Source organism: Emys orbicularis, chromosome 2 (genome assembly GCF_028017835.1).
Source record: "Emys orbicularis isolate rEmyOrb1 chromosome 2, rEmyOrb1.hap1, whole genome shotgun sequence".
Taxonomy (NCBI): Eukaryota; Metazoa; Chordata; order Testudines; family Emydidae; genus Emys; species Emys orbicularis.
In genome coordinates this window covers 6,896,324-6,904,093 of record NC_088684.1, presented here as the reverse complement: position 1 = coordinate 6,904,093, position 7,770 = coordinate 6,896,324, and positions in this window count along the sequence as shown.

Below are 7,770 nucleotides of genomic sequence, written 5' to 3'. Positions count from 1 at the left end.
AAATGAGGTTCGGCAGGTACTCCGCGTCCCCACTCGTGTGGTTACAATCCTCCCGCCGGGTTTTGATCTGATCTGTGGCTAACTTCTGCATCGCAGCACATTCTCCCCTCCCCACTCTGCTCTCCGCTGTCTAAAGTTGAAGTGAGGCTGCGGACAGGCAGCTGGAATCCAGAGCTGTAGACTCAGATTGACCCTGGGGCTTGGGTTAGCTTGGAAGCATCTTTTTGGCCTTGGGGAAATGCAGTAGAAGAGCTGGAGTCTGGGACTCTGCCTCTGATCTGTTTTCCCAGCTCTTGGGGTGGATTCAGCTCCACCATCTCTCGCACAGCTATGGCCCAGGCTCATTTTGTGCATGATCCTTTGCGTACTTCCGCCCTGCCCCACCTCCTGACCCAGGGCTCCCTCTCCCCGGGTGGGTTTGCCCCCTCATGTCTCCCTGTGCTTCCGAGAGTGCCCTTTGCTCCATGGTGCAAAGTGTGTCTCTTTGTGTTACAAACTGGCTCTCCTGCATCCAGGCTCTGTATCCGTCTGTGTTGATCCACAAGGGGTATGAGTCAGCTGAAGTTCAGCCTGTTGTGCCACATCTGGCTATGACCCCATCAGGTGTCCTGAGCTAAGCGGGGCAAAACCTATTTAACGTGGGGCTGGGAGAACTTCAATGGAGAGTCCACTGCTGTAGGAAGTGGTGTTGCTGATCCAAGGCTGATAGGTAGCACCTTTCCCTCTGAGCCGATGCCCAGGGGTCTCTTTACACAGCCTAATGTTAGCAGGACAGCCTGTCTTGTCAATGATAGAAACTGCAGCACTGGCCACTGGTAACCATTAAAGATCCTGCAGCACTTTTGCAAGAGTTGGGTGTATTAATCCTAATCATCTGCTATGATTAATTACATTCGGCTTTCCCTAAGTCCCCGGCAGGTTCCGTTGTATTTAACGTTCTCCTTCACTTTCTCTTCTTGGCTGTTGCGTGCTGTTCCTGGGAGCTGTTTAGCTGCGGCAGCAATTCATCCCCGAGGCTGGATGCCCTTTGCTGTGGGTTTCAAAGCACTCGGGGATGAAAGATGCTGCTGGATATAAACACAAGTAATTACTAGAACCGGCAGATCTGGAACAAGCTTTCCTGGGACTCCCCTGTTGCCCCCCCCCCCTCCCCATACACACAGCTGGAGAATTTGAATGCATAGAATTTAGAGGCAGTAGGTGGGTCTCTGGGATGGGAAGACACGGGGGAGCCTATCCATGATGGCAAAGGGCATTTAAAGTGCAATTCAGACAGCAAAATGCGAGGGGAAGACTAGAGAATGTTGGCAAGCGGAGTGTCTCATCTACTGTTCTGTCAGCATGGGATTGTTTCTTCTTCGGTGGCAACTTCCATTCAAGCATCTCTAGGCACTTTATCAGTGTAAGTCAAGCCCCTACGTGTTACCCATATGTAGATGAGTAGCAATATCCCCGTGTTACACCTCAGGAGTAGGACAGGGGACCCACCAGACACCAAGTGCCTTACTCAGTCCATCTTCTATTGATTTTCTGAGTCTAGACCTCGTGAGTCATTCCAAAGAGATCAAGTGGCTCCTTGTCTATCTAGCGCATTGAAATAGCTCCTATCACCGCATAGCCAGATCCTCAGCTGGCCTACACGGGAGTAGTTCTACTGAACTCAATGGACTGTGCTGATTTACATCACCCGAGGAGCTGGCCCATAGTATCTAAGAGTTGAACCGTCATCCAGGAAGAGTTTCCCTCATCCCTTGCCCAGAGATCCCTCCTTCCTCCCGTTGTGATACGGCTCTTCCTTTGACTTTTGTCAGACTCCTGTTTCTGAGTGAAGCGGCCATGGCTTTTTAGGGACAAAGTGTTGCTGGAAAGGGTCAGAGTGAACTCATGGTGTGACGCTTCCTCTTGGGGAGGCTAGCCCCCTGCCCCGCCTCTTCCAGCCGAGGCCTCACCCTGACTTGCTGCTCTCAGCCCCCCTGTGGCCTCGGCTGGGGTGGAGGGTGGGGGGCGGAGAGCTCTCAGCCTCAGCTAGGAGCACGTTGGCGCTCTCTGTCTTGGCTCTGGCTGGAGCTTGGCACCCCTACCCGTTCCGCCTAGGGCCCCGCCCCATTCCATCCTCTTTGGAACCCCCCCTCAGGTAGTTGAAAGCAGCTATCAAATCCCCCCTCATTCTTCTCTTCTGGAGACTAAACAATCCCAGTTCCCTCAGCCTCTCCTCATAAGTCATGTGCTCCAGACCCTTAATCATTTTTGTTGCCCTCCGCTGGACTCTTTCCAGTATTTCCACATCCTTCTTGTAGTATGGGGCCCAAAACTGGACACAGTACTCCAGATGAGGCCTCACCAATGTCCAATAAAGGGGAACGATCACGTTCCTCGATCTGCTGGCAATGCCCCTACTTATACAGCCCAAAATGCCATTAGCCTTCTTGGCAACAAGAGCACACTGTTGACTCATATCCAGCTTCTCGTCCACTGTGACCCCTAGGTCCTTTTCTGCAGAACTGCTGCCTAGCCATTCGGTCCGTAGCCTGTAGCAGTGCATAGGATTCTTCCGTCCTAAGTGCAGGACTCTGCACTTGTCCTTGTTGAATCTCATCAGGGGTTTTTTTTGGCCCAATCCTCTAATTTGTCTAGGTCCCTCTGTATCTGATCCCTACCCTCCAGCGTATCTACCACGCCTCCCAGTTTAGTGTCACCTGCAAACTTGCTGAGAGTGCAGTCCACACCATCCTCCAGATCATTAATAAAGATATTAAACAGCTCCCCCAGCCTCCATTATGCGCTGCCTCTGGGTGAACTCATCTTCTCCAGAAGGAAAGTCAGAGGGAAGGCAAAAAACAAGGAAACGAGGACCATAACAAAGAAAATGAACCCAACCCCCCGCCCCTCACAATAGCTGCTAACCCTTGACATTGCTGGTGAGTTGACGGGCTTCACAAAGACGACTCCATTCAGGCGTAGCTCCAAGATCAGTAGCAGGGGTGCTCCGGCTCAGTGTCTCTCTAGCTGGAGTTCCTGGTCTAGGAAACTGGCACAAATGCACCCCACCCTCACGCTCAGTTCCCTTCCATGCATGGCGTTCTTCTTGTGCTGCCGGGTGACAGATGCCACTGTGCATTGGCTGTTTGCTTCAGCAGAAAGAAGAAAATTTCCGGCCGGTTACAGCCTTCTCTGCTCTCGGTTTATCATGGATAAGGGCATGAATGTGTTTCTCAGACATTAGGACACTGAGCCTTTAAGGGCCATGCCATGAGAAAGGAGAGCTGACTGATACTGGGGAATTTCTTTAAAGAAACTGGAGGTCCCAAGGAAGATTTAGCACTCTGTGATTTGAGTTGTATCCCTGTAGGATGTTAGCCATGCTCCAAGAGGGGAGGGACATATGAGGAATTAGAATCCTGTCATGTGACACATTTAAGCTGGTAAGTGGAGCTCAAGGGGTGGAAATGGGGAAGCAGGAAGCCCCGGGAGTCCTGCAGGACATATCTGAGCTGGGGGGTAGAAGAGAAGTGGGAGCAGTGGAGTTCTTCCTTCATGGGAAGGTCCTGTGGAATGTGATACAAAAAGAGAGCCTCTCTGTAGTTATTGAACTATAAGAAACACAGATAATGGTAGCCTACCATGTAGCTAACACTGAGGTAGCACTGCCCTCCGCTGGTCAGAATGAGAACTCTGAAACTATGAGTCATAAACCCTGATTCGGGCCCATCCAGAGAAAGATTCCCCATTAGCTTGTGTGGTCATAACCTGTCCTTCCGAGGCAGGACCACCCGAGCTCTGTCCCTGCTTAGACACTGTTATTAATATTAGGATTAAAGGGCTGAATGTCTGTGGGGTGACATCTGTGGAGTGCTAGGTGGACATGGATGTGTTCCCATCTCATCGGGAAGGCAAGAGAGAGAGAGAGTGATAGCAAGAGCACAGGGCTAGAATGTTAGTCCAAACAGGGAGAGAAGCTAGGTGCACGCAACCAGAGAGAGTTCCTAGAGGAGCAACAGCAGTGATCCCGGGGCTGGAAGGACTCGATTTCCCAGGAAAGATGAAAAGAACTAGTTGACTCTCCCAAGGGGAGAATTTGAATGTCTGTAAGAAATAGCCCTTGCCCTGCAGACATTGCACTAGGGGCTTCTGGGGAACAAAAGGCGATTTTCCTTAGTTAGGGAGCCTCTTTCAGTCTCTGTCGCAACCTGTGTCCAGAAGGCAGATTGGAGAGGAAGTGTCTTATGATTAAACTTCAGGAGCAAGACTCGGATGATCTCAGTTCAGTTCAGTGCTGTGACAGACTCCTTAGGGGAGGGAGCAAGGCACATAGTCTCCCTGCGCCTGTAAAATGGGGAGAGGAATACATCCTTTCCTCCCAGTGCTTGTCCGGTTAGACTGTAAGCTGTTCAAGGGCTGTTTGGTACTGTGTGTTTGTACAGCACCTTGCACAGAGGGGCCCAGACTCTGGTGGGGGCTGTTAGGGGCTACTAGAATACAGACGACTAATAAGTGGAGAGAGAAACAACTCAGGGTGGCTTCTTTGCCCTGGCTCCTACAGTACCCTTGTGCTAGGCTGATTGCATAAGCAATTGGAGCTACGGTCTTTTCTTGCTGTTTCTAGAAGTCTCTCTGCATAGCTCTCTGCTTTAGCTCTGTTACATACAGTTAAACCAGGGAGGGTACTTTCACTCTGAACTTGCCAGACTCTTTCTTGCCTTTGGATTGTCAGGAATAAATTCTGACTCGTGTGGGGGCAAAAATCTGTTCCTCTTCAAATGTTTATCCTTGCCGAGGTGGGGGAGCCAGCTGTCACCGTTCTGTGGTTGCTTTTCTGTCTCAGTCGCTAGCAGAGGTAGAGCTCCGGTCTTGTGTTGCACTCAAGCTAAAGAGGAGCCGGTGTCAGTGACAGACCCCGCTGTGATGGATGATTGGATGGGTTGTGTCTGCTGTAGGCTGAAGTCAGGTGTGTCTACATTGCATACTAATCCTGGGTTTGTGGAATCCGGGTTTGGAGACTCAGTGTTTCCAAGTCTATGCTTGAGTGTCCACACTGCATTGTAAACCTGGACCCAGGTCTCACAACTGTGCTAAAGTGTCCATACTGCACTATACACACAGACCGTCTGATTCGGGTCTGCGGCTTGACTTGTATCCACACTGCAAAACGACAAGGTTTTGACCCGAGTCACAGCAGGACGGACTCAGGCTCTGACCCAACCCCCTAGCAGGGTCCAAGGACGCAGGTCCTGAGTGCCTGCTGATCTGAGTCAGACTGCTTTGTGTGTGGACGGAAGTGGGAGCTTAGACTGAAACCTGAGCCAGAGCCCGGATGCAGTGTGCATTGTAGATACAGCCATTGTCCACAATACTCGAGCAGTCTGTCCTTCCGTGTAATTAGAAGGCGGATCAGTACTTCCCCGGACACATTCAGCCAAACTGCTATTGACTTCACTTGAGGTTTGGCCTGTGTAAAGCTTGTGGGATCGGGCCCTTCGCCAGTACATTGCAGTATGCCGGTCTGCCCACACACTGCTGGGTTTATAGCGCATTGTGCTGGAGATCCAGGTGTTCGTGCATTTATTTTTTCTCTTAACATTTCCCACTTGAGCAAGGATGAGTTGAAGGAGAAAAAATATGTTTATATTTCTTATGGCAAGCCCTTCCAGATGGGACGACGTGCAGAGGAAATCAATCCGGAGGCCTAACAGCCGTAACGCAGTGTCCCATTAACGGGTCTGTTTAGTTAAAGTTTGTTGGCTTTTACAACATGAATCCTGGAGTGTCTGAGGCAGTTAGAGGCTGGCAAACGTTATTTATTATTGACCTGGGCCAGGCTGCCCCTTATGCAGGAAAACCTGCTTTGCAGGGGACAGGGGACTCGGAGAGTTCCAACTTGTAGAGTCTCTTTGGGGTTTGGCCTTTAAATTACTGGATCTCAGGACACCTGACGCTGTACCTACCCCTGTTCCTGGCCCTCTTGCCCTGCCCTGTTGATGTGGCATCCCTGCCAGTCACCGCTTCCAAAACCACGTATAGGGAGTGTTTCACTGTGAGATGGACCAGATATTCCTAGCTGCTTCAGCATTACCTCACTGGGGGGTTCTCCACAGAAATAGAGCATGGCATGCTGTCATGGACTATGGCTTTCCCCTCTCACAAGCAGCATGACTTGATTCCCAAAGGGAACCCATGGAGGGGCCTCCTTAGGGTCAGAGAAAAGGGAGAATTGCTGGCGGAGCTGTTCGTCCCTTCTTCTTTGCTCCTTTGGAATCAGACACTTAAGCAGGGCCTCCACTGCTCACTGAAGCAGAGAAGATGATAGAAAGCCTTTGCCTTAGCAATCCTTAACCATGGTGACCTGTCTTGGTGCTCACGTGGTCCCTGGCTGATGCGTGCAAGTTGCATTATAATTAAACATCTCTTCCTGTCCCCATCCTGGTCTGTTTCCTGAAATCTGGTTCTGGAGCGTGGCATGATTTAAAGCATCTTAGAAATCTGGTTAAGTGGTGGAGTTTGGCATAGAGAAATCTGGGCTATCAAGTTTGGCAAGACTGTCAGCTGGTGCCAGGCCTGGGGTTCAGATTTCTGACAGATTAAAGTACAGATGGATTCGATTTCCGTGCCAATTAGTGTCTGATCTAACAGAATGCTAGGACACCTAGCACTCTGCTTGCATAGAGTTTTCACAGCGACTTTAAGTGGAAATAAACCCAGGCTGCAGAAGTCAGATCTACCTTTTGAACCCTCTCAAAGCTCAGAGATGTTCAGATCTGTGATTTTGGTTTGCCCTGTAACATGGCCTGCAGTTACTCAAGAGCATGAGGACCAACCACAGGGTAGACTGACAGGAAGCAGGGTACCAACCCCAAATTGATTGTGAGTTCTATATTTAGATTTCATCAACTGATTATCATGTGTAAACTCCTGAGGCACTATAACAGGCTAAACATGGAGTCACAGGTTCCTTGGGTACTCCGATCTATCTCGCCTCCCAGATAAGTTTACCTTTGTGCTAGATGGTCCCTTACACCAAGAATCATAGCTATATTCAGGTTACTCCCAGTCCCAAAGGACCAGTCACTTACCCCAGGTCAATTGCACTTTAGATCTTACACCAAAGACAACCCTTGTAACCAATCCTATAATAAACTATATAAACATTTATTAAGTAAGAAAAGGAAACAAGAGAGTTATTTACAAGGTTAAAGTAGGTAAACATATATACACAAATCACTTACAGTTTTAGTAACAGAAGCATCTATAATAAGCAAGCTGTATAAATCCTTTAGAGTTAACCCAGGCTGAACACTGGGGATCTCTTGCTTATGCCTAGGAAACTCCCCCCTCTCCCCCCCTCCCAGTCCAAGAAGCATAGAGATACAGCTCCTTCTTGTTAGGGGTTTTTATCCCCCTCCTCCCATGTGCTCTCATCTGTGAACTCAGCTGACAGGAAGAATCCATTTGCCTAATTCATCATCGTGGGCGGAGGTGGGGAGAAGGGGAGCAGAAAAACAATGTCTTTTGTCTTCTTTAATGTCTCACAACAGTCCATCTAGTGTTGATGGACCTTCCCTGTTGGGCAGGATGTAACACCTTTTGCTGGAGATCAGCACTTCACACTAGTCAATGTCTATCTCTTGTCTGGTGATTTACACAGTCACAGAGCCTCATAATACAGCCACTCAAATTGCACCTTACAATACTGGTTACAGATGCTGTGAGATTAGCGCATGCAATGATTTACAAGAATTCAATAAAGTCTTAACACTAACCACATTCTTATCATCC